A 26,230-nucleotide genomic window follows, 5' to 3' on the forward strand; every position below is an offset into this window, starting at 1 on the left:
GTAATTAACCCTATTTTAACAGAAAGGGTGCACTTCTCAGAGTGCAGGAAAGCTCTGTAGGTATTAGTAGCTTATAAGGATCAAGATTAGGCAAAAAAAATGAAACCCATACTTCTCTTTCAATTTCCTAGAATTTTGAGGACCGCAGACTATTCCTTCCCTATGTGTATATGACATCTTTCAGACATGTGTTCTGTTTAATAAATAATACAAAAATAGCCTTTTAGTACTTTATTACAGAAGCTGACAGGGCAGTGACACTTTGTGCACCTTTTTTGTTTACTCTCAAGTGCTGTCCTGAATGATTTTGGACATGACGTTACCAGGTAACGTGTGTGTGTGTGTGTGTGTGTGTGTGTGTGTGTTTTATTTATTTATTTATTTTTTTTTATAATTTCTTTGTATTGGATTCTTGTACAGCAGGGCTCAGACTGAGAGATTTAGAAGCAGCCAATCAGTTGTGCTGTACAGAGATCATGCTAATAGAAGGAGAAAGCAAAGTAATAAGGAGATGAGGTCAGTGTGCTGCTTTTTCTTTCACTGTCCAGTCACAGGGTGGGGAGGAGACCTGTTTGTGTTACTGACCTTCAGTATAAACAGATTGGGTCTCCTTTCCTGTTAGGCAGGGCTGTGCAGCATGGTAGAACTGGGTACATCTCAGAACTAAATGGACAGAAATACAAATCCTTTTGGCAGGTAAAACAGTTCCCTTCCATGTATTTCACCTGTATATTTTGCTGTTCGCCTGGAATTCAGCTTTAAGCATTTTAAATTTGTTTTAACACTTATGTCAATAAGGAAGGAATTGATGGTTGTCGAATCCTTTTTCTATACTGTTGGCTCTGTGTACAGGATATGCATTCCCGTCCATGGTCAGGCTATACTCACATGCTTAACATCCTCTTCCTTCCAGTTCTTATTTTGTATGTATATCAGCTGACATGGACATGGATATTATAATAACAGATGTTTTTATATCTTGCTATACAGATGTTTTCTTATCCTGTTATATTCTGATTTGAACTTGATTCAAGTTCTGAAACAAGATGCAGTATCTTGGTTAAAACAGAAATCTTTATGTATCTGTTTAGTGCCATTATATGTACGGGTTTATTTATGAAGCTGCTTTTATTTATAGTGTTGCCAGCCAAATATACAACACAGCTAGGAGCCATTTCCAGCATACATACAGATACAGTGCCTTGCAAAAATATTCACCCCCCTTGGCATTTGCCGTGTTTTGTTGCCTCACAACCTGGCACAACCTGGAATTAACGTGGATTGTTTAATTTAATTTACAGAACATGCCCACAACTTTGAAGATGATTTTTTTTTTTTTTTTGTGAAGCAAGCAACAAATAGGACAAAATAACAGAAAAAGTCAACGTGCAAGACTATTTATCCCCCTAAAGTCAGTACTTTGTGGAGCCATCTTTTGCGGCTATCACAGCTCCAAGTTGCTTTGGATAAGTCTCAATGAGCTTGCCGCATCTTGGGTTTTTGCCCATTCCTCCTTGCAAAACTGCTCCAGCTCCTTCAAGTAGGATGGTTTGAACAGCAATCTTTAAGTCTGACCACAGATTTTCTATTGATTGAGGTCTGGGCTTTGACTAGGCCATTCCAATACATTTACATGTTTCCCCTTAAACCACTCAAGTGTTGCTTTAGCAGTGTGTGTGAGGTCATTGTCCTGCTGGAAGGTGAACCTCTGTACTAGCCTCAAATCACACACAGAGTGGTACAAAAACAATGTCTTCCTACAAAAAAAAAAAATTAATTTTAAGAACGTTTGTTCGATTTTTTTTTTTTTATTTTTGGTGGGGTCAAATCGACGTTTGTTTTCAACCACAGTGACGGGAAAATTTAGAAATAATAGAAAACTTCTTGGTCAAAGCAATTTTCAGACAGTGTATGTGGTTTTTGTTCAGAAATTACATTAGTTTCAAAACAGAATGTTAAAAGCAAGTGAAAATTTCAAACCAGCGAATGTTATTCAGCGAATGTACAAAGATTTTTCGTATGAATATTCGTACAAATTGATCTGTGTGGCCAGCATAAGGCTCGGTACACACCTATGCAGTTTGCTTTTGATCTGTTTCTGCAGTGCTTTTTGCTGTGCATTTTTTGATTTTTTTTTTTTTTGCGCACGTGATTTTCCTGCGATTTGCGTTTTTTGCATTTTTGTTATGCCTTTTTTTTGGCCAATTTGTTGTTGGGCAGATTTAAAAAAGAAAACACAAATTGCTGCAAAAATGCATTATGTGCTTTTCTGCAGCTTCTCCATTGAAGTATATTGAACCAAAAAAGCACCGTTTTGAGTTGAGGAAAGTCCCTGACCCTTTCCAAATAGATGTGAACGTTAAATGGACTGTAGTGTGTTTCTGCAAAAAGCACCAAAAAACACATAGATGTGAACCAGGTCTAAGACGTTTAGTAACATAATGGGGTTAAAAAAAAAAATTAGCCCTTTATAGTACAAAGAGCAAATAATCGCTACCGTAAGGAGTTCGTTTTTTTACTGTGCAACAGTGAAAGTAAAATTTGCAGTAGCGATTATCTCCTCTTTTTGTACTCTAAAGAGCTAATTTTAGATTTTTTTAACCCCATTATGTTACTGGCCGATTAATCGATTACTATTTTCATAATCGATTAATCGACAACTAATCGATTATGAAATTAATCGATTAGTTGTTTCGGCCCTAGTGTGAAGCGGCCCTTATGCCATGTACACATGAGCGGAATGTCTGTCAGAAAAACTCAGACGGGAGCTTTTCATCGTATATTCCGACCGTGTGTATACCCCATCGGACTTTTTCCGTCAAAAATTCAGATGGACTTAGAGAACACGTTCTATATTTTTCCGACTGAACTAATTGCTATTGGGAAAACTACTCGTCTGTATGCTGTTCTGACGTACCAAAAACGATGCATGCTCTGAAGCAAGTACGAGACGGAAGCTATTGGCTACTGGCTATTGAACTTCCTTTTTCTAGTCCCGTCGTACATGTTGTACGTCACCACGTTCTGGACGGTCAGACTTTGGTGTGACCGTGTGTATGCAAGACAGCTTGAGCAGAATTCCATCAGAACTCCATCGGAAAAACTTTCAGAGTTTATTTCAACGGCAAAACCAGTGGTGTGTACAGGGCATTAGAGTTTTGTATACAGTCCATAGCAAGTATGGCTTCAATTGAATGGTTGAATATGACTGCTTGTGACAATGTGTAACATTCTTAATGACGGTTTGACACGAACCCTAACTGCTCCGCTAAACAGTAGTTGTTGTCTTTATTCACAATGGTAACCATAGGGGTTGTCTCGTATTGTGGTTGTATTAGTAATTTCTTGACGTATCATTTTTTCCAGAGGACCTGTACAGTGTATGTAGTCTCTGCATTTTGCCTTCAAGCAATAACAACCTGTTCGCCTGCATCTCATTCTCTTTTGTTTTTAGTTTTGTATTCTGCTAATAGTTGATGACTAATGCATGTCAAATATGTGTATACTTATTAGTAAGCTGCAGTGAATTTGTTGGTCACGTTGTTTTATCTGGTTGCTGTGCAAAAGATTTTATTTGGTGATATTGGTTAACAATCAGACCACTAGCAGTTTAGTGTAAATTAAAGTGTCATTGACTCCAAATTTTAAAAATGAATATAGTGTTCACCTTCTTCAGAGCTGATTTATGATGAAACCCGCTATTCAATATTCTGAAGTATGAAATCATATCCTAAATTATGACCGCTCACTTCTTATTGAAGACGGCTGTACTCGTGCTCCCAAATCTCAAGCCATGTGTAATGTCGCCACTCACCACCACACATTCACAATGTAAACTACAAACTTGCTTGCCAACGCACTCCGCACCGTCACCTACAAACTAATACAGCACTAAGGACTGTCTAAATTCATAAAAGCCCCCCTTCCCTCAAGGACCAGCTAAATGACAAGGACACTCATGAGCAGTACTGCAAGCTGGACTACAAAATGTAGTTTGGATTGAGCAGTGCATGTGACTGTAATATAGCTCAGAACTAAAACTGGAAGTTTGGAAGCAGTGCAAATGAGATTGGCAGGTGTGGGATGATAAACTTACACATAATGAAAAAAAACAGCGCTTGTTAATTCAAATGAACAGACACATTATTTTTTATTTTTTTTTTTTTAAGGAGGATTTACTGGCACTAAAGTTCATGTCAGGAACATGCAGCACAGCAAAAGCCCCTGCTGGAGGCACCATAATTCACAGGCAGGGATGATGCAATCCCAGTGTCCACCAGCAGGTGTCTCCTAGAGGCCAGTGGAGTTTCCACCACCTTAGGCTGACTGCTGGGAGACTATTTGGGAAGTGTGGGGTTTGAAAAAAGCAAACCTACATACTCAGGTGGATGCAACATCGATCCAATTCTGCAGTTGTCCTCCGCTGCCTCTAGGACCTGGAAACGAGATCAGAGACCACTGATTGCTTGGTGACTGTCAGTCACAGCTCTCTGCTCTGCCCATCTAGTGCTCACTGGAGCGCTGGGCTGTGGTGGGGACAGGAACGGCTTGCTCAGGCTCTCAGCGGTGTGCTGGAAGGATGAGTCAGCTGCCAGTCAGGCATCTGGGTGGATCCCGACATTGAAGTTCGCATCTCTTTAGAGTATGGATTGGTTGAGTGATGTCAGCAGACAACGGACTTGAGCATGTTTACTGTTGGAAGCCGGATATGACTCCTTGTGGGTTCACAGCCAGGTTCCTACTGTGCATGTACGAGTCACGCTGTGCTTTGTGAATGGTCCCTCAGCATTCTGAGACCTGCGACATTTCCCATAAGGTTGCGAGCAAAGATGGGGGCAAACGTCCGCTCAGATGGCCTAGGTGCCCTGAACAGATATGTGAGTGGCTACCTATCAATACTAGGTACCCACTCCCCGCCAAAAATGAAAATGTACCAAATGGAGCGCGGGGGGTGGGGGGTGGGGGGTGAGTCTGGTGGAAGACAAAGAGGAATCTCCCCTGTAGGGTGAAGGTCTGCTTTAAGCTCACTCAAAAAAAAAAACTTCCTGCTCAGTGCATTTTTGCTCAGGCCTGAGAAAATATTGCTTCTTTGTACAGTATACTATTTTTGAAGTAAACAACAAAGGATGATCGCCACTCCAGGTGAGAGAGTCCAGGCACAATAAATAGTGTATAATGCCTGACATGGGACACACACTACGTTTGCAGTAGCCGGAACAGAGGTGGATTAGTTTCGCGCAGTTACACTGTACTTACTCATCACTGTAGTATATGGTTTAACATAGGAGGAAGGATGTGTTTCTTATAATCCAAAGCAAAGTTCAACAGCAGGCTTTAGAAAGAGCCTATACTTGCCTTCCCAGTGCTCCCTTGCTGCCCAGTTTGCCAGTGCAGCAAAAACCCAAATCTGCCCAGTGCTCTCCTTGCATTTCACAATGAAAACACTTGGACCTGGTATTTGATCACTTAGGCTTTGAGCATTGCACCATGGGAAGCACAGGACATTTCACATAGTGCCCTGTGCCTAAACATTTTCAGGATTTTGGTGGGCCCTGGCAGTGGATCAGGGTAGTTTGGGGAAGAACAGGTAAATCTTTTGGTGGACTATTACTAGACATCAGGGGTGTCCAACCTGCGGCCAAAGATGGCTATGAATGCGGCCCAACACAAAATCTTACTTAATATTGATGATTTTTTTTTTTTTTTTTTTGTGAAAATGTGTTTACACTTGGCGAACATATAAGGCCACAGAAAAATTTGACAGCGTCTCTTTACTGGACTTTTATGTTTTATCCTCCCAAAGAAAAATATCCCACTTTTCACAATCACGCCTTATTCATGTCATCAGTTTTCAGCAGCAACTATTTTCATGGATGGAGCAAATGAATCAGAGAGCAAAAACAAGTCCTGGATGGCCGCACACTGATAAAACACCTTTATAGAAGATAAAAATCCAATACAGTCAGTTCATATTAGCAAAGGCAACTATCTATCTTCATGAAGCAAATGAAGGGCCAAATATCACACTAGTTTTGTTACCCTCTTTTATAATAAAAAAAAAAAATTACAAATTACAGGTATATTATCTATTAGGGATAGATTGATATTGTTTTTTTCACAGACAATCCCGATTATCGCTACCTTTCAGGGTGATAACAAGTGCCAATATTCTATACCCCCATAGCAGTGACCCCTGTCCCCTGCACCCCCCCCCCACCCCACCCCCGCCACTGTAGTGTCCTCTGTACCCACACACATATACACACCACTGTGTAGGTAGAACTCTCATACCCTTACACAGGTGTAAAGCAGAGATCGGCCAGTATAACAGTACTGGATGGAGGCGGGAGCTGCCGGAGTTAAAGAGGAGGTCCCGCCCCACCCACAAAAAATTTAAAGTCAGCACCTATAAATACTGTAGCTGCTGACTTTTAATATATGGACACTTACCTGTCCAGGTAGCCTGCAATGTCCTCGGATCGACTGTTGGGTGCAGCCGCTGCCATTCCTGGTAAGGGAACCCATCAGTGAAGCCTTTCGCTTCACAGCCGGTTCCCTACTGCAGATGTGGGAAGCGAGCTGCACTTTCTAATTGGCGCGGAGGAAGGAGGAGGGGGGCCGAACTTCCGAGGGACGTCGCCGTCTCCAGGAGTGGGGAATGGTACCTGTCAAAAACAGGTACACCCCACCCCCCCAAAAGGTGCTGCTCTGGATGGGGGGAGGAGACGGATAAGCGGAAGTTCCTCTTTTGAGTGGAACTCCGCTTTAACTTTTCACATTACCAGGCTGGTGATTGGTTGCTAGGATCGCCCGGCAACCAATCACCTACTGTTTCAATGTGAAAAGTTAACTCCAGCAGCTCCCGCTCCCATCCAGCCCTGTGATACGGACCACTGTTCAGTGAAGAGGAGAGTGACAAAGGCTTTGACCCCTTTCACACTGGGGCGTTTGCAGGCGCTATTGCACTAAAAATAGCGCCTGCAAACCGACCCGAAACAGCCGCTGCTTTGTCTCCAATGTGAAAGCCCCGAGGGCTTTCACACTGGAGCGGTGCGCTAGCTGGATGGGAAAAAAGTCCTGTTAGCATTTTTGGAGTGGTGTATACACCGCTCCTGCCCATTGAAATCAATGGGGCAGCACGGCTATACCTCTGCAGAGGCGCTTTGCGGTGGTTTTTAACCCTTTCTCGGCCGCTAGCGGGGGTAAAACTGCCCCGCTAGCGGCCGAATACCGCCGCTAATAATAGCAGCGCTTTTGCCGCCGACGCACCTCCTGCCCCAGTGTGAAAGGGGCCTTAGGGGAAGGATTTGGCAATACAGGGCTGTGAGCGCCACACGTGCAAATGGGGAGGTCTGACCAATATTGGTTGGTTTTTGACTAATACCGATTGAAAAATTGTGAATATCGGCCATTCTGATAACCGGTTGTCCCCTATTATCTATATCGGTGATCATTAACTTGTCATCTGTCTGACTTTTTCTGCTCATCAGCTATCCTTATTGTTAGTGTAATTTTTTTTTGTGTGGCCCAAGACCATTCCTCTTCTTCCAATGTGACTCAGGAAGGTCAAAATGTTGGCCACCCCTGCTATACATAGTCCATGCAAAATACAGGTGTGCTTTAATTTAAAACTTGCCATCTGAAGAGTCCAGGCGTTGGCAGTAAAGTGCCGCTATTTTTACAAGATCACAAGGTTTAAAAACTGCAGGGGAGCCATTTTGCAGGCACTTTACAGGCGCTATTTTTAGCCCAAGAGCGCCTGAAAAATGCCTCAGTGTGAAAGAGGTCTGATGGACTGTTAGTAGCCTTTCTCTTTTAAAGACCTTGTATGTTATACGTATTCATTGAAAAGTGTGCATTTTATTAAAGGCTTATTTGTAAAATAAAACGGTTTACTAATAAAAACATCAGTTTGTAGACCTCGAAACGTAAAAAAAAATCTTAAAATTGACCAAAAGGTAGAAGTGTCACATGCCTTAGTGGCATCCTAATTGGACAACGAAGGAGCTACTGATAAGGTAATTTCTAAGCTTTCCCCTCCTGCAAGTATGTTATGTTATTTTTGCTAGATTGACAGCACCCACCTTTAAATAACATTTAAAGTAGAACTAAAGGCAAAACGTTTAAATTTTGTTCATTTTGGATAGAGTAAAGGAGGGTTATAACCCCTGTCAGTTTTTTTTTTTTGGTCATCTGTGACCCATTGGAGAGAATTGCCCTTGCTGCCTGCAAAAAAGGGAATCCTATGGGGCCTTCCAAGTTACAAGAACTAGTGTGCTAGCTACCTGGTTGAGGTACTCTTTTTATATGGGACTTCTGAAGGAGCCACTTGATGAGTCATTGCTCTTACTTGTGTGTGTACATTTCAGGTTAAATTACATGCATGAGGTTTATTAAAAAAAGAACATGCTCCCTTCTATGCTGCAGCATCTGTGTGATACCACAGCTGTCCCACGTGGACTCAGCCCACGAACCAAGCAATTACATGACCGCTAATCACTTAGTTTGTGGTCTGTTTAGATCGGTGACTGTCTGCTCCTCCATCACTCACTGGAACATTTAGCTGAAAAGGGGGCTGGAGCAGCTGGCTTTGGCTCTTGACTGTGTGCTTAGAACCTCAGGCAGCTGGGTTTATCTATTCTAGACAATGTTATTAAGGTTCCTTCCAGAGCGTGGAGCAGCTCTGCAATGTCAGCTGACAGTGGGCAATGGCCTACTGGCCTGAATCTGGGTCAAAAGCAGCATAAAGTCTCGTCTGATGGCTTAATAATAATAGTCACCATCATATCCAGTAATTTTTGTGTACGTGTATAAGAAAAAAAAAGTGTGTGTGTATATGTATGTATGTATGTATGTATGTATGTGTGTATATTGATAAAATCATTTAAGTTCATTTTTTTTCCTCATTAATGTACACACAGCACCCCATATCGACAGAAAAACAGAGAATTGTTGCCATTTTTCCAGATTTATTAAAAAAGAAAAACAGAATTATCACATGGTCCTAAGTATTCAGACCCTTTGCTGTGACACTCATATATTTAACTCAGGTGCTGTCCATTTCTTCTGATCATCCTTGAGATGGTTCTACACCTTCATTTGAGTCCAGCTGTGTTTGATTATACTGATTGGACTTGATTTTGAAAGCCACACATCTGTCTACATAAGACCTTACAGCTCACAGTGCATGTCAGAGCAAATGAGAATCATAAAGGTCAAAGGAACTGCCTGAAGAGCTCAGAGACAGAATTGTGGCAAGGCACAGATCTGGCCAAGGTTACAAAAAAATTTCTGCTGCTCTTAAGGTTCCTAAGAGCACAGTGGCCTCCATAATCCTTAAATGGAAGACATTTGGGACGACTAGAACCCTTCCTAGAGCTGGCCGTCCGGCCAAACTGAGCTATCGGGGGAGAAGAGGCTTGGTGAGAGAGGTAAAGAAGAACCCAAAGATCACTGTGGCTGAGCTCCAGAGATGCAGTCGCGAGATGGGAGAAAGTTGTAGAAAGTCAACCATCACTGCAGCCCTCCACCAGTCGGGGCTTTATGGCTGAGTGGCCCGACGGAAGCCTCTCCTCAGTGCAAGACACATGAAAGCCCACATGGAGTTTGCTAAAAAAACACCTGAAGGACTCCAAGATGGTGAGAAATAAGATTCTCTGGTCTGATGAGACCAAGATAGAACTTTTTGGCCTTAATTCTAAGCGGTATGTGTGGAGAAAACCAGGCACTGCTCATAACCTGTCCAATACAGTCCCAACAGTGAATCATGGTGGTGGCAGCATCATGCTGTGGGGGTGTTTTTCATCTGCAGGGACAGGACGACTGGTTGCAATTGAGGGAAAGATGAATGCGGCCAAGTACAGGGATATCCTGGATGAAAACCTTCTCCAGAGTGCTCAGGACCTCAGACTGGGCCGAAGGTTTACCTTCCAACAAGACAATGACCCTAAGCACACAGCTAAAATAACGAAGGAGTGGCTTCACAACAAATCCTTGACTGTTCTTGAATGGCCCAGCCAGAGCCCTGACATAAAACCCAATTGAGCATCTCTGAAGAGACCTAAAAATGGCTGTCCACCAACGTTTACCATCCAACCTGACAGAACTGGAGAGGATCTGCAAGGAGGAATGGCAGATCCCCAAATCCAGGTGTGAAAAACTTGTTGCATCTTTCCCAAAAAGACTCATGGCTGTATTAGATCAAAAGGGTGCTTCTACTAAATACTGAGCAAAGGGTCTGATAGAGATTCTATCTATCTATCTATCTATCTATCTATCTATCTATCTATCTATCTATCTATCTATCTATCTATCTATCTATCTATCTATCTATCTATCTATCTATCTCACTCTGGTTAGAACAAATAATATCTTAACAAAAACCACATATATTTTATTTAAGCTTTAATTTCATTAATACTGTATGAGGGTAGGTCTCTAGCCTTTACTACATTTCAGAGTTGTCAGGTATGCTTTTCTATTCACGTCAGAATGTTTTCGGTGTGATAAGGGGATGCAGTGGGAAGGAAACATGATCCCAGTCTCCCGAGATGCATCTGCAAGGCTGGAGCTTACTTGGGCCATTTGTGACCGGAAATGCCTGGGACCTTTTTTTTTTTTTTTTTTTTTTTCCATTTATCTGTTACACGCACATATCATTTTATGAGAAGTTTCTTGATAAAATGAATGGTCTGGTGAAAGGGTTCTCCTCACCTAATGTAACAATGGTGCAGGACAGGTTCCTTGTGTTTGCACGCACATGTTTTCATCTGAGGATTGATACCTATATCCCTATGGATCTCCTTGGATCCTAGACCCAAGGTCTATACTGGGCAATTTCTTATTTTTCATATTTAGCTCCGTTGCTGTAGAGGCTCTGGCATTTGGCAGCAGAATGACAGATGGTGGCGTTTTGGTGCCAGGAGTGGGTAGTGCTTATTGTGGACATGAAGAGTGTTGTTCACTTGTAAGTTACAAATGAATGCAGCTGTGCCCATATCTGGTAGCACAGAAAACCTGCTCTGCTCGAGGCAGCTGACAACCATTGAGGAATCTGTGGCTCCAAAATGTATTTATTTATTTATTTTTTTATGTCTCTAAAGTATTGGTGCAAATTTAATTTATAGATACTGTATTAGTAGTATGTCAACTGCAATTTTAGCAGAAAGCTGCACTGTCTTTATCTGTCAATCATTTACCCATAGATTTGATACATGCTTAAGTGTAGTTGCATAGCAAAATATTTGATTCATCTGTTTGGCTAATGTGATCTTCTTCTTCCTTTTTTTTTTTTTTTTTTTTTTTAACAAATCTTAAATTACAATGAACTCTTGCTCTGGGGCAACCAATACCTCAGATCATAAGGGAGGAAAAAACAATGAGGAAACTACAGATAAATCCTGTAGGTCAGTTTTGTCAATGAACCAAGTGCAGTGTGGGGCTTTTCCTGCTTTCAGCATGTGCAGTAATTGAGATAATATAGCTTACATTAATTAGCCCATTCATCTCTACCACACATTTATCAGTAGCTGGAAACCAATCTGTTAACACTAGCATTTTTCTGATGATTAGCACATCAAAGCCTCATTTACACCGAAGTTTGAAGGCACACTCGGGGTCTGGCAAAAAAGCCCTGACATTTTCCCACACATACAGATACGCCAGTACAACTGTTCATCTCTGAGCGGCTGTTCATGCCACATGTGGCTCCCTGGATTTGTGAAAATGATGGCATCTTTACGTTGGATCCTTCCACGCCTCCAAACATACATGTAAACAAGGGAATTTTTGAGGGTGCCAGCAAAAAAGAAGTAATTTCAATACTCCACAATATGTATAAAAATAACAGTTTTTATTGCTACATACAAGACATAGTTAAAAAGTTTTGGTATAAGTTATGTGCACACGTACAAAAAACATCTAGAATTCAAAGCAGATGACAAAATTTGAACACTCAGCAATAGCATTAGAGTGATTGTCCCGACATGTTTCGCCACTTTGGGCTTTTAAAGACAATTAGATGTAACACTGCATAGAACAAAACAAAATTAAAAACATTACATTGACTTAGAATACAATACAAAAAAAAAAAAAATACAAAAAAATAATAATCATAATGGTACGGTAGAATAGGCTGTCGACTACCATGCCCATCACCAATCGCTCACCCACATGAAGATCTTTTGCCTGTGACTTAATGTCAAGTCAAGAAAGGCCGTCACTGGGTAGTGCACATAAGAAGACGCCAAATAGGGCCGAAAAAATTGTTCAGCTTGAATCTAGCCAAGAGAATAGTGCAGAAATTTAATGAATTAAAATATCCTATAAGAGCCCTTGCACACTGGGGCGGTTTGCAGGCGCTATTGCGCTAATAATAGCGCCTGCAAACCGCCCCGAAAGTGCCGCTGCTTTCATTCCAGTGTGAAAGCCCCGAGGGCTTGCACACTGGAGCGATGCGCTGGCAGGACGGTAAAAAAATCCTGCTAGCAGCATCTTCGGAGCGGTGACGGAGCGGAGTGTATACCGCTCCTTTACCGCTCCTGCCCATTGAAATCAATGGGACGGCGCGGCTATACCGCCGGCAAAGCCCCTTTCTCAGCCGCTAGCGGGGGGTAAAACCGCCCCGCTAGCGGCCGCATACCGACGGTAAAACGCCGCTAATAATAGCGGCGTTTTACCGCCGACACCGCCCCCCGCCCCAGTGTGCAAGGGCTCTTAAAGAATTTAACTTAAATAAATCTACTCTAAAAATTGTTTTTGTGAAGGAGAGTGAGGGAAGGGGGCGGAAAGAGGACTGGAAAGGGGAAAATTAAGGAAGGGATGGGAGATGACAATAGGAAAGGGAGGGGGGGGAGAAGGGGGGGGAGAAAATGGGGGAGGGGAGGGAGGGGGAAAAAAGAGAGAGGGGGGAGGAAGGGGTAAAATTGGAAAGAAAGGGAAGGGATTGAAAAGGTGAGTGTGCTGGGTGGAGGGATGAACTAAAGCGGTAGTAAGTTATGAAAGTGATAGGCACGATGGTTAACATCTGGGAAACGGGTGAAAACCATGGGCAAAAGTGATTACTCAAAATGTGCTAATATAATATAATAAAAAATTCCCTTGTTTACACTTATCTACAGGGATCTTGGTGCCATTTCCTTGTCATTGTCACCTACCCATATCACTACTTCCTATTCTCCAAACACTTCCTATTCTCCAAACATACATGTGAATGAATGATGCCTAAAAACATAATCCTGTTAATATGCCCTTGAGTACTTGTCATTAACATAGACCTCACCACTTGGACACGGTGAGATCATTCAAGCCAAATGAACAGATTCTCAGCTGTTGTGATACAGAGACATTGATTTTTCTAACAGCATTGTTTTGCCAAAGTGCAAGTTTGGCCTTAAAGGGTAACTCCACTTTCATGGGGAAAAAATAGCAAAAAAAAAAATTAATATAGTGTATAAAATTGCAACACAACTCGTATTTGAATGTTATTAAAAATGTACCTTTCCTTTTCAAACTGCAGTGCTGTAATTTTCTGTAACATGCAATATGGCAACCTGGAGGTGTTCTGTACACAGATGGTTTACAGATTGCCCCCCAAAAATGTAATCTCCTGCTTGTGTGATTGGCTCACTGATTTTTCACAGAAGTCTGCACTAAGATACAAGTCAGATTTTTGGCATCCCTTGCAACAAAAATGCAATTTTTGGTGTGAAAAAGGGAAATCACGTCTACACAGATGCAGCAGCTGATTGAGGATTCTAAAACCACTTCCATACAGATTCACTCTGAACATGGATACAGACAAACAACTATTGCTTCAGAATAACAAAAGGTCCGACTCTAACAAAGTTTGTTAAACCTCCATGACTAAGCCCTGTGGTTGGGGCGAAACCTGTCGGGGGGGGGGGGGGCGAGGCTTGAATGAAGTTAGGCTGAGGCTGCTATCACTCATTACAAATTGGGCTTGTATGGTGTGCAGTGGCTGAGATTTTCCTGTATTTGTTCCAAAGTTTGTTAAAATCCCTGCAATGTACTTCTTTTTTTTTTTTTTTTTTTTTTTTTTTTTATGGTCTACAGCAGGGATATGTAATTAGCGGACCTCCAGCTGTTGCAGCACTACAAGTCCCATGAGGCCTGGCAAGACTCTGACAGCTATAAGCATGACACCCAGAGGCAGAGCATGATGGGAGTTGTAGTTCTGCAACAGCTGGAGGTCCGCTAATTGCATATCCCTGGTCTACAGTCTGCTATCCTATGCTCCCTCACTCACATCTCCAATCTCTCCCTCTCTAGTGGCACATTCCCCTCCCCTCTAAAACATGCGCAGATCACTCCTATATTTAAAAAGCCCTCACTGGACCCCACCAACCTGAACTACTTAAGACCCATCTCATTGCTCCCATTCACCTCTAAACTTCTAGAACGCTTAGTCTACAACCGTCTTAGCTCCTACCTTGGTGAAAATAACCTACTTGACCCTTTACAGCCTGGCTTTTGCTCACAGCAGTAGGAAACTGCTTTACTAAAACTCACAAATGATTTACTAACAGCTTCCAGTACCACTTATACGCAGATGATACCCAAATCTATCTGTCTACTCCTCACCTCACTCCTTCAGTCTCCTCTTGCATTACTATCTTACTAAATGACATATCAGCATGGATGTTGCACCACTTCCTTAAACTAAATCTCTCTAAAACTGAGCTACTAATATCCTCCCCCCGCCCGTGCCCCCCTCCATGACTTTTTCCATCAAAATCAACAATGCAACCATCAGTCCCTCCCTCAAGCCAGGGTACTAGGTGTAATCCTAGACTCTGACTTGTCCTTTCAGCCTCAAATCCAATCATTGTCAAAAGTTTGTAGACTTCACCTCCGTAACAACATCTCTAAAATTCGCCCCTTTTAACAAATGAAACCACCAAACTCTTCATTCACTCCCTTGTTATCTCTTGCCTTGACTAATGCAACTCCCTTCTCACTGGCCTACCTCTCCATAGGCTATCCCCTCTTCAGTCTATCATGAATGCTGCTGCCAGGCTTATCCATCTTACCCACCCGTCAGCGTCTGCCAACCCTCTCCTCCAATCCCTACACTGGCTCCCAATCACCCAGCGAATTAAATTCAAAATACTAACCACAACATACAAAGCCATTCACAACTCTGCCCCGAGCTACTTCACCAATCTTGTCTCCAAATATCACCCAAACCGTCCTCTCTGTTCCACCCTCATCTCCTCTTCCCATGCTCGTCTCCAGGATTTCTCCAGACCCTCTCCCATCCTCTGGAACTCGCTACCTCATCCCCTACTCTTGCTACCTTCAGGCAATCCCTGAAAACTCATCTTTTCAGGGAAGCCTATCACGCCTCCTGCAAATCTTTTAGGGCTCTTTCACACGGGGCGGATCAGTGATGATCCGCCCCGTGAACACCCACTTGCTCAGCGGGCATCGCTCCGCCGATCCCCGCTGAGCAGGTAAATGACAGGTCCGTCGCTGCACAGTGTGTAGCGACGGACCTGTCAGAGCGCCGCTCTCCCCTATGGGGGATCGGATGATGACGGACCGTAGAGTCCGTCATCACCCGATCCGATCCGAAAACAGATGGAAAAGTAGGGTTTTCCTCCATTACACTTTTTTGGATCGGAGCGGGTCGGATGTCAGCGGACGTTCATCCGCTACTCCATAGGGATACATGTATGTCCGTTTTTCATCCGAAAATGGAAGGATGAAAAACGGACATACGGATCGTCCGTGTGAAAGAGCCCTTACCACTTCCACAGTTACAACCTTTTGTACCACCTGCCCCACCCTATTAGATTGTAAGCTCTTCTGAGCAGGGCCCTCTTAATCCTCTTGTATTTTATTGTATTATAACTGTATTGTCTCCCTTTTTTTTTATATTGTAAAGCGCTGCGTAAACTGTTGTCGCTATATAAATCCTGAATAATAATAATGTTGCCTTGCTCCTGTCATGCAAGCTATAATTAATATAACAGTTAAAGAGTAGCTCTATTTTTGTAGAGAAAAAAAATATTCACCTCTGGGTGATCTGTGTACATTGCAAGGTTTTTTAACAAACTTTGTTGCAGATTCCTACCTTTTTGTTCTGAAAAAATAGCTGTTTGTGTCCATGTGAAAAGTGAATCGATAGGGAGTGATTTTATAATTCCCAATCAGCTGCTGCAGCACCTGCAAGGCTCTAATGGGGAAAGAGGCAAAGTGGCAGGGTCGTCCCTGTAGTTGTGATTTCCCTTTGGGAATAAAAAAAAAAAAATGACAGTGCAGACTTGCGGGAAAATCCGTAAGTCAATCACACAAGCAGCAAATTACATTTCTGGGGGGCGTTTTGTACACATTATGTGTACAGAATGACTCCAGGTAGCCATATTGCATTGCATTTTACAGCAAGTTATAGCATTGCGGATTGAAAAGGAAAGGTACTTTTTTCAATAACATTCAATTACAATATGACTTGTATAGCAATTGCATATACTATTTTTTGCTTCTTTTTTTATTTTTTCACACGAAAGTGGAGTTACCTTTTAAGGCTATGCAAGACAATTTACCCATTTAGGACCTGGATGCTTAGCAGATTCTGTGTACGGAGACATAAAATCTGCAGTGCTTTCCAGCACCCAAGGAGCCTCATGTGTCACTTATAGCCTCAATAATAAGTGAATTACTGTACACACCAGTGACTTCCGCATTGGTTTTTGCCCAGGCGTGCATGCACATCGATTCTCCCTGAACGTGAGAGCGCTTTTGTATGCTGTTGTAGGTTGCTATTGCCATTGATCCCTCCAGCCTTTTACAAAGAAGAGGAGGTCTGATGAAATCACAACATTTTTTAGTTGACTTTTCACTCGTGATGTGCTTGTGTGCATTGTTGCTTCAAGTGAATGGACTTCCATCACTCCTTTCAAAACTCCATTCTAGAGAGGTGATAGCATGGCTAGACAAAAGCGTACTCAAGTAATATCGAATGGGAGTTTCATTTAGTAGCCCCTGTTAAGAGATTTTGATGAGACCAGTGTCTCCTGTAGTTCGGGGCGAGGGGAATGAAATCAATACCGATCAGTATAATGGCCTGCTAATTGAATTTCTTAGTACACAATAGAAGTGCGGTTGGACCTAATTTGGAAATTGGCCAAGGTCTGGCTTTAAATGGGCTTATTAATTGCAGGGCCTCTCTGAATCAATAAGCCAGGATGAGTGTTTTCTTTGTGTAATAAAAGAGAATTTGCAATATATGGAAGCTTATTGTTTATTGTTTTATGTTTTAGAATACTATATAGAACTTTGTGTTTTGTTCAAATCACAAAAGCAGGCAATGGAGGGAGAATATATTTGTAAATTGAATGCATTTGCCTAGTGTATAGAAGTATATAGACTATCCGAATTCTACCTTAACAGTGTGAGCTGCATCATCCATGGCAACCAATCAGATTCCTCAATTTTTTCATGGGTTTTTCATGGGTCATGTAATGTAAGTGTTCTGGGATACAGTAATGTGCACATAGGCATTGCAGTTTACATTATTATTAATAAGTAAGTCCATTGTTGCCCAATGTGCATTTTTTCCCTGCAAAGAGCAAAATTTTACATATAAAAATGACATTTTTATTGTTTATATTGAAAAAAAAAATCAGCATTGCATACCTAAAGGTCATGTTAGACAGGGACATCATGAATGTAACCATGCATCTGAGCTGGAGAATGAGTGGATTTTAATGACCTGATATTAGGTTGACTGTCACATGGGTAAACATGTCACAGGATGCTGTTTGAAGCAGAAAAAATAGAGGCATCCTTTAATGTAGCCTAATACTAAACTGCTGCAGGCTACTGGGAGGGAAAGACAGGAAGCAAATGCTTTTAGTGTTCATTGATCAGTGTGTGTGCATGCGTTCTCAGAAGAATGGAAAAGGGAATGAAATATTAATAGTAAGGAATTCCTGTTTTGCTTTCTGAGGTTCAGACAATGTGCTTATGGCAGCAAGCATGGATAACTGGAAATAAGCTGCAATGGAAACTCATTCGTCAGAGGTAAGAACTGCATTTTTATCTTTACTGATTTGAATAATTTAGTGTTTATATTTTGAATCAACCAGTATTCAAACATGTTAATCTGGTTATGCCATGTGTGATGTTTAGGACACGTTTGCTAGTGTAGTTTATGCAGCTGCACATGCCAGTGAAAGAAATGTTGATTAAAACCAAAAATGTAATAAATTGCAGCTCACTAATCATTAGATGTGGTGGCTGCATTTTGTTTTCTCTTTTTAGGTCCCCCCCCACCCTGTTTTCACCTGATGATCTGGCCAGTAACACAGCACCTGTATTAGAGTTCCCCTACTCTGGATGAAGGAGCACAGGGGCACCATTTGGACAGAAGCATTGTCAGTCTTGGGGGAGAGAAGTCTTAGATGAATAAGTAGATTTTAGATACAGTAACAAATTACTCCAGTTAACGCTGTAGTTACCCTCAGTTCTAGCAACAATTTTTTTTCTTTTGGGATAAAGATTTTTAAATAAACAAACTGATCATTTTAAGCACCCATGTCCGTGGTAAATGGTTTATCTCAACACTCTTCACTGCTACATTTACAGGAGAGCTTGTTCTGTTTAAAAACAGACTTACTGGCCAGATCACCAGATGAAATTAAAAGAAAGGCAAGTCTAAAAAATGAATGCAGCCATTACATCCAAGAATTGGTAAGCAATATATGATTTCTTTTGGGGTTTGATACCACTTTAATGCAAGGGCAATTCACTGCTGAATTAAAAAGGAATCGATGGGGACACATGCAGTACCTGATTGGAAAGCTTTGGAATGCAGTGGCTCCATTAGACAGCTGGAACACTCGCTTTTTAAAGTGTTAAAAAACCCAGGACCCTGAATTCACTATATCTGGTCTCCAAAAATACACAGAACATGGAAATGCAATTATTTTTAGTAAATATAAACTGCTAAAAACCTTTTCTCATCGGCAGTATATAGAAGTCTTATGACTTTTGTTAGTGTCTGGTTAAAGCTTGTAGGAGGAGTTTTTATTCTACAGACTGTCCTATGAGGCTGCAGGACCCCTGACCCTCTGGACAGTGCTAATTGGCCCTGTGCCGATCACATGCACCCTCCCAAGAAAAAAAAAAACACTCTAGCAATACACATCAAACTGAGTATGTGCAGAGTGCCACCAGAAAGAGGCAAGGCGCTGAAGTCTTCTTACAAGAGAGACTTCTTAGTCAGGTATGTGTCAGTAAGGCCTCTTTCACACGGACTGTCCGTTCAGGTCCGCCTGTCAGTTTTTTAGGCAGAGCTGAACAGACACTCCATAGACCTCTATGGAGCGTCGGATGACAGCGATGACATGTCCGCTGACATCCGACCCGCTCTGATCCAAAAAAGTGTGACGGAGGAAAAATCTACTTTTCCATCCGTCATTGGATCGGGTGACGACAGACTCTACGGTCCGTCCTCATCCGATCCCCCATAGGGGAGAGCGGCACTCTGACAGGTCCTGTGCAGCGACGGACCTGTCATCTTCCTGCTCGACGGAGCGATCCCCTGCTGAGAAGAGTGGTTCCGTACACGGAAGTGAAGGAGCCCTAAGTGAGATTAGATCTAAAGTTCAAGGTAATGGGGAATCCAGAATTTTTCAGTTGTCATTGGCATAGGCAGTTCGGGGAACTTGGCTGCCTTTTTTGTCTCTGCAACTGAAAGTGAATGGAAATTTATGAGGGAACATAGAATAAAAATTACTGGGGCATTAGGCAGTGCCTACCTTATCCAAAATTAAACACAAATGGCTTTAAAGCGGAGTTCCGCCGAAAAAAAAATAAATTTAAAAGTCAGCAGCTACAAAAAGTGTAGCTGCTGACTTTTAACAATCAGACACTCGGTCCAGCGATGCGGGCGTACGAAGCGCCGCTATACTCCCCCTCTTGTATAACTTCATTCCACTAGCACCAACACAGCAGGGGAGGGGCTATTAAATTGTAATGGACTCAGGTAGTATCGTTTTGATAAAGCAGGCCTAATAGGCAGGACTTTCCTTCTTCCACACTGCTCAAATCGAGGCTTCTGACCACGTTTTGGAAATCGAGAAACCTCTCTCCCGAACAGTGAAACTGCATCTTCAGTTTTCTCTAGGGTGTCCGATAAGGCTCTTATTAAAAGCCCTATTCTCTCTTTCTTGCATAGCAACATGATCGAAACGCTGGTTAAGGTAGTCGGGGACCCGGCCGACTCTCAGGAGTTTCTCTGTGGCCTATGCCAGTGTCCTCCTCCTTAAGCGAACTTTGACATCACAAATGTAGTGGCCTACATCTCTGCAATTGTAGAAGGTCACTCAATCTGCCGACCACAGGAGTAGCTTTTGACTAAATTTCTTGCAGATCTCGCAGATTGTCAGGACTTGGGCTCGAACCTGGGACCTCTTCGGTGTCTTGCGTTGACTCATTCCACTGAGCTATCTGGGATGCTGGACAGCTCCCTGCCTGATCTATTGGACAATCCTATCTGATCTCAACCTGCAACTACTCGTTACCAGCCTTTTGGCTTGTTTACGGACCACTCTGTTGTTTGATCCTTATCTGCTCATCCGCTTCTGGACCCCGGCTTGCTCACACCCTTGTGGGGCAAACCTGAGGACCACGACCTGGTACTAGCACGCAGCTAATTCCATCTCCACCATCAGGAGCTCTGGTGAACACCGGTTAGTACTTAGACTCAGGTGAGCCTGTGTCATCTGCCAGAGTGACTGCGTACCTATCCTGCTGGTCGGTGGTAGTCCTGCGACTGCTATAGCAACTGTTCTTCAAGCCTGACTCCTGATCGTGACATTCTCTCTGCTAGCAGCATTACTATTTTTCTCAATTTGGACATGTCTGCCTTCAGTAGGGGTGCAACGGATCGTCACCGATCCGTTATCCGAACGGGTCAAGCTGTTCGGATCGACACACCACGCGATCCGTGGAGCACTCCGCTGTCTCGGCCTTAGGAAAGGCCATGGCTTCGGCCTAGCTCCGGAGCGATGGCCATCTTGGTACACCCGGTGGCCGTTTACCACGTGATCGCTCCGTCAAATCACTTGCAAACAAACCGGCGTCATGTCATGACGCCGGTTCCTCTCTCCCCTCTGTGTACTGATCTGTACAGTGGAGGGGAGAGATCGGATGGCAGTAGCGCTATGGGTTGGATCTGTAGTGCCCACAGCGCTGTGACAATTGCAGTCACATCCATGGATCTATCCATCCATGCTCAGCCATCCCTCCATACTCTGCCATACTCTGCCAATACTCTGCCATACCCTGCCAATACCCAGCCATGCTCTGCCGTACCCAGCCATGCTCTGCCGTACCCAGCCATGCTCTGCCGTACCCAGCCATGCTCTGCCGTACCCAGCCATGCTCTGCCGTACCCAGCCATGCTCTGCCATGCTCTGTGATACCCAGCCATACCCAGCCATGCTCTGTGATACCCAGCCATGCTCTGTGATACCCAGCCATGCTCTGTGATACCCAGCCATGCTCTGTGATACCCAGCCATGCTCTGTGATACCCAGCCATGCTCTGTGATACTCAGCCATGCTCTGTGATACTCAGCCATGCTCTGTGATACTCAGCCATACTCAGTCACATCCGTGGATCTATCCATCCATCCATGCTCAGCCATCCCTCCATACTCTGCCAATACTCTGCCAATACTCTGCCAATACTCTGCCATACTCTGCCATACCCAGCCATACTCTGCAATACTCGGTAATACCCAGCCATGCTCTGCCGTACCCAGCCATGCTCTGCCGTACCCAGCCATGCTCTGCCGTGCTCGGTGATACCCAGCCATGCTCTGCCATACTCGGTGATACCCAGCCATGCTCTGCCATACTCGGTGATACCCAGCCATACCCAGCCATACTCGGTGATACCCAGCCATACTCGGTGATACCCAGCCATACTCGGTGATACCCAGCCATACTCGGTGATACCCAGCCATACTCGGTGATACCCAGCCATACTCGGTGATACCCAGCCATACTCAGCCAATATTACAGTGGGGGAGATGACATGGATATTACAGTGGGGAGATTGTGGATATTACAGTGGGGACTATATTGTGGTGGAATTTTCACGGGTTTTTGCAAATTCAATTATTGTTTGCTGATCCGAAAAATGATCAGATCCGTGACTCTGATCCGAGGAATGATCCGATCCGTGAGTTGTTTTTTTATCCGTTGCACCCCTAGCCTTCAGTATGGCTATTTTTCAGGTAACCTCCACTGCAATAACCACCTTGACTCAGGATGACAATCCTGTCTTCAGGCTGGCTATGACTCTTGGTTTTAAATATGGCTTCCTCCTCTCTCAACAACTTTTTAATGAGTTGAGGATACTTTAGCAGCATGCTGTTTTTCAGAGGTTTTCAGCTGGATAAAGACTGGGTCGCAATGTTAGGCACTTCCTATGATCTGCTTCATTCTTATTTGATCTACACTCGCAGGCTCTCACTTTCTTGAGCACAATTTGGTACAAGATCTTGTTTAAACAGTCACTTTCATTTTACACATGTGCTCCAACTGATAATTCAAATCAGGAATTTTTACGGTCACTCAATTTAAACTTTTAACATAGCAAGCTAATCGTAGGCTGTACAAGTCTTCTGACTGAATTTCACATTTCTGATGGACTCCACAGCAGCTCTTTTTAAGCTCTCAGTGATCCGTTGTTTGTTCTGAGCTTCTGGCACATTCAATTCTTTGAAAGCCTGCATGGTCTGTTTCATCCAGGTTTTGTACTCTTCTTCCCCAGCAGGCACTGACTGTGTCCCAGAGAAGAATTGTAGCTTTCTGTAGCCTGCTCCTGAATGGATAGCACTAGCCTAACTACACTTGGTAATGAACTTTTCCAGACTTGAACTCTCTGCATTGGTGTCTGGCACTCTCAGATGAACCTTGACATTTAGTTAACTAATAGATTGCCCCTTGAAAACAGGCTGGGATTCCTCTGCTTCACTCTATAAGCGTGTGGGTGCAGGGGATTGCCTGGTCCACTTTCAAGTCCAACACCCCACCCCCTTCACCCCACTGCCTAATGAATCTGTGCTTCTTCCTAGTTGACTGCAGGGACATACAGAACTACGCTCAGCCCTGGTTGGCAATTTTAGCTTTCTGCACCACTTGACAGTTGTGGCAGGATCTGTGGTTGCTTATGGGTGTGTGGTAGCTGTCGCTCTTAACTCACAGAACAGGAAATCCCGGAAAATCCCCAACATGTACCTTGCCCCTGAAGAACCTGCTGATGTTTGGGTCCCCCCAATTTACAAATGGCCTTCCACACTTTGACCCACCAAGCTTGGGAGGGAATATTTATTGTAACAATACACAATAATTCAAAGAGACAAAGAATAGAAAGCAGCAATAAATATCTCAACTTTACTCAACCTTGCCTACTATGTAACTATATGGAAAATCTTTGCAAAATAATGTATGAACTTAATTCATATACTAATGGGGTCCTAGTTATGGGGCAGTGCAAAAGTAGTAGTCTGACAGTCTGTGGCAAACCCTCACCAACTGGCTAGTGTGTTGGGCCCAAATCCCGCATTGGAGTAAGTGCCTAAGCGGTGTCTCAAGCGGGCTATAGGGGGTGATTTACTAAAACTGAAGAGTGCAAAATCTGGTGCAGCTGTGTAGAAAAACCAATCAGTTTCCAGGTTTTATTGCTAAAGCTTAATTAAACTTAGGGTAGAAGCTGATTGGCTCCCATGTAAAGCTGGACCAGACTGTCAGTGATCCAGTTTTAGTAAATCTTCCCCATTCTGTTCCTTTAAACGGGGCATAGTAGGGTATTGCCAGCTGCCTCTCATTGACACACAGAATGAGGGCTTGTCTCCTCCCGCTCTCCGTCCAGGGCTCAACAATACCCGCTACTGTGATCTCCTCCCCCACAACTAGGCAACAACACCATATTTGACAGTGGCGTTTTTACAGACCAGAAGATGGCATTGGCTCTGCATCCCTGGCACTGCAACATATCATTCCACCACCAGCAGCCCGCTGCACAATTTGTGCTCTACATTTTTTCCTTTTTCCTCCTCTGTAGAGCATTGGGACCTGTATTTCAAGAGTAACACTGCAGCACAGGCTCAGTCTCTCTGGGAACAACAACTCCCACAAGTCCTTGCTCCTCCTCCTCCCAGGATGCACTACATTATATTCTCATCTCATCTCATCTCATCTCATCTCATCTCATCTCATCTCATCTCATCTCATCTCATCTCATCTCATCTCATCTCATCTCATCTCATCTCATCTCATCTCATCTCATCTCATCTCATCTCATCTCATCTCATCTCATCTCATCTCATCTCATCTCATCTCATCTCATCTCATCTCATCTCATCTCATCTCATCTCATCTCATCTCATCTCATCTCATCTCATCTCTACAGTAGAGCTGCACGATTAATCATAAAGGGTCGAAATCGCGATTCTATGTAACAGTGCAGTAAGTTCTCTACACTGCAGAGTGCCTGAGCATCATGGGAAATGTAGTTCCAAAACATCTGGGATGCCAAGGTTCGCCATCACTCCCCTAGAGAATAAAATGGTGATCGTTGCAATATTTTATGCCACACTGTATTTGCGCAGCAGCCTCTCAAACGCAATTTTTGGGGAAAACATACACTTCAATTAATTAAAAAACGAAACCGTAAAGTTAGCCCAATTTTTTTTTGTATAATGTGAAAGATGATGTTACACCGCGAGAATCGTGAGAGAATTGTGATCTTTATTCTTAGCAAAAAAATGTATTCTCATTTTAGCCAGAATCGTGCAACTCTAGCGGACAGGAAAGTTTCAACTTAAGGAGAATTTTCCTTCTAGTGTAGTAGAATGCATAAGAAACTAGTAGCATCTTTTTGAATTGGAAGGGTGTCATAATTCCAATTTAAATTTAGCGCCTTAGCCAACCTGGTCATGATTTGTTTCCAATCGTCTGAAACCTGAGGTCAACTGCACACCCTGTGATAAAAGGTACCGGTGGTACTTTGACATTTTGTTACAAAGTGCAGGAAACGGCTGGGTTGATGTCGTGCAGCCTCTGAGGAGAATTAGATATCCCATGTAGAAAATTAAATCAAGACTAATTTTAACCCCTACAGCTATCAGTTTGGTATACTGAGTCACCGCATCCTCCCATTCATCCTCAAAAGATTGGCTATAGCCTTTTTCTCACCTCACCTTCCAGGACGGCAACACATGAGAGATGATAGGCTCCTCCCTACAGGAAACACAATCAAATCACAGCTGCTTATAAGGCCCCACCTTACCCCTTGTCCCTCAGTATTGATTGTGTTTCTCCCACAGCGAAACGTTTGTGTTTTCTCTGACAAGAGGACTAGAAAGAGTCGAATGGTACCCCTGAGAGCCAGGTGTAGGAATGCCAGTGAGGGCTACACTTCCCTGCCGCCTCAGAGCTTTTCACAGGTTGCCCCCAAAACGGCATTTGTGCAGGCGGTTTGGGAGTTTCAAATACCCCGCCTTTGCATGCCCTCAGAAGTTCGGGTCTCCTCCTTGGTCTTGTCCATGGTGTAGCAGGCACCGTTTTGCCGGAATCCAAACGCTCTAAGCACCAAGGGGAGGACTTGGCGCGCTCCAAGTGTCACTTTCAGGCTGACACTTCCTTTCACTACAGCAAGAGGTGGAGCAAGCCCAAACGCGACCCAGGAAGTGGGCTCAAAGCGCGGAGGAGACGCCGGACCCCTGTGGCTGTGGAAACTGAGGCATTCCTGCTCACAGGCTCAGTGAACTGTAAAACAAGGAGGATGGAAAGACAGCACAGATGGCTGCAGGCAAGAGCAAGCCGGGACCAGGTAAGTGCTGTTTTCTTACCTACTTGGGGGCTTTTGACACCAGATTAGATAGTCCCTGGTAATCCCCCATGCCTTCTCCTCCGGGAAAAAAGGGATCTGCAGCCATGATAGGGGGGCAGGAAGAGTGACTACGATATGTTCCCTTTTTTTCTTGCAGATTCCCCAGGCGGAGCGCAGGAGGTCTCTGACAAACCACCTTCCTCATCCGCTAGCACCAGTGCCAGTAAAAAGTGTGGTAATTACAGTGAAAGATTGTCAAAATCCCACTCCAAGCCTTTTTGTTATAAGTGTATTAACAAACTGTCTGGGAAAGAGGCCTCAGGATTAATGAAAGATTTTCTCAAGTCTGTACAAGAGG

At 43.4% G+C, this 26,230-nt stretch overlaps 1 protein-coding gene across 6 annotated transcripts in view; it reads left to right on the forward strand.

The window, feature by feature from the left end:
- The window catches only part of FAM135A (family with sequence similarity 135 member A), a 194,581-nt gene that overhangs the window by 45,270 nt on the left and 123,081 nt on the right, over positions 1–26,230 (forward strand). For 3 of the 6 annotated variants that reach the window (XM_073626746.1, XM_073626745.1, XM_073626750.1), the window contains exon 2: positions 17,972–18,045. The exons of 1 other annotated variant lie outside the window; for it this stretch is intronic. The gene's annotated coding sequence lies outside the window, so the exon portion shown is untranslated. The remainder of the gene's footprint in view (positions 1–17,971; positions 18,046–26,230) is intronic. 2 more of the 6 variants (XM_073626748.1, XM_073626747.1) reach the window with 1 other exon arrangement.

The sequence above is a fragment of the Aquarana catesbeiana genome, linkage group LG04 (assembly GCF_042186555.1).
Source record: "Aquarana catesbeiana isolate 2022-GZ linkage group LG04, ASM4218655v1, whole genome shotgun sequence".
In the NCBI taxonomy this organism is placed as follows: domain Eukaryota; kingdom Metazoa; phylum Chordata; class Amphibia; order Anura; family Ranidae; genus Aquarana; species Aquarana catesbeiana.